Below are 1,685 nucleotides of genomic sequence, written 5' to 3' on the forward strand. Positions count from 1 at the left end.
TGCGTATCACTACGCCCTACAAGTAGTGCAGTCCTGTCCATAGGTTCAAAGTAGCACACATATTACATACACAACATTCCTCCCTTCTTAGCTTTACAGTCATCTCCCCATTTAACATAACGTAATAACATATATACATATATAACTTCAGGTTTACATAACAGAATAACATAGATACATAGATAACTTCATGTCAAAACAGATCACAGATTCAGTCTCTGCGGAAAACAGTTCACAGATTCAATCTCTGTGGTGTAGTCGGTTCACGTTGCTGGAGTGACTCATTCAATAGTCCTTCCATGGATTTAACAGTTTGAACTTCCGAACTGAATTGGCTCCGTTCGGAGGGACCACGTGTGTGATCTGGTAGAGGTGATAATGGTTCAGATGGGTCATCTTCTGTTTTTACTTTTCCTTTTCTGCTTCTTGGAGACTCTCTGGGCTCCATTGTCAGCTGCCACAGCTGCCAGCTGCATGCGCAGTTCCTCCTTCTCTTCCTCCTGTTTCCGTCGTAGAGCCAGCTTCTCCCGATGTTCCGTAGACTTTTGGTGCTCCTCCATGATTTCTGCACTTTGGGAGTCGAAGTTACAAGCTGAGCAGGACAGGACATCGTAATATTCGGTGTCGTCCACTAGGTCATGGTAATATTCGGTGTCGTCCTGAGCTAGACCAGTGAGAGGGTCGTCTATTTCCTCCATACCCAGCTGGACGTTAGCCAGCTCTTGTTCCAAATCCAGATATCTTTCCTGAAGAGACTTCTTCATGTGTACCTCTGCATCCAGCTTTTTCTGGGCTTTCAGCAAGTCGTTTACTAGTGACCTCATTTGTGATTTTAATACTTCAACTTCCTTTGGAGATTGATTGATCGGACTATGCAATCCCTCTACCGGAGCAGCTGTTTCAGCGGTCTGTTGTTCTACATTGACGTGAGTCAGCGTACTTTTGGCATCCAATGGCTGCTCTGTTGCAGTCGTTTCAGTCTGTGTCGTCACATCAGCCATCTCAATGACTTTTGAGAGCTCCGAACCCTTTTCCTTTGAAGATCGCAGCTCGTGTTCAAGTTTTTCCCATTTCAGAGTCTTGTCCCTCAGCATATGAAGGAGTTGGCTGACCGTTAACTCTTCTGACACCAGGTTATGGCACGCACCTTCAGAACCTGAATCAGCTTTGATTCGTTCGGCCTCCTCGCGCAGATGGTTGGTGTGCTCCTGCTCCATTTTCTCCATCAGTTGCTTCTGTTGACTTTCCAGATTCTCCCACTCTGTAACAAAGAACTTTTTTATTTCATTCATCTCTTGCTCAAAACGGCGAATCATTTGTTCTAATTGCTGTTGTAGTTTGAAATGGAGTTGAGTTCGAGCCCAGTGTCCCTCAAAAATGTGCATATCAGTAGACTTGACAGACTCAGAATTCTCTGTTAAACTATGTTGTTGCTCAGTGGAATTCTGTGCTGAAACTTTGTCTTTTGCACATGGGTTGGTCTTACCATCATCAGTTCTAGAGTCTGGGCTGATTATCTGCACCGAGTTCTCACTCTTTATGGCTTTTAGCGAATGCCAGTCCATATTTATGTTTCTAAACCACTCCCGGCCTAGTAGTGGTGGACCTCCCTCCGGTAGCACATATAAGTCCATTATTTGACTTCCTTCGCCCTTGTTGGCCACTGCAACCTTTATTGTCCCGAT

Source organism: Somniosus microcephalus, chromosome 1, assembly GCF_052327205.1.
Source record: "Somniosus microcephalus isolate GS21.2 chromosome 1, FLI_Smic_1.0, whole genome shotgun sequence".
Lineage (NCBI taxonomy): Eukaryota > Metazoa > Chordata > Chondrichthyes > Squaliformes > Somniosidae > Somniosus > Somniosus microcephalus.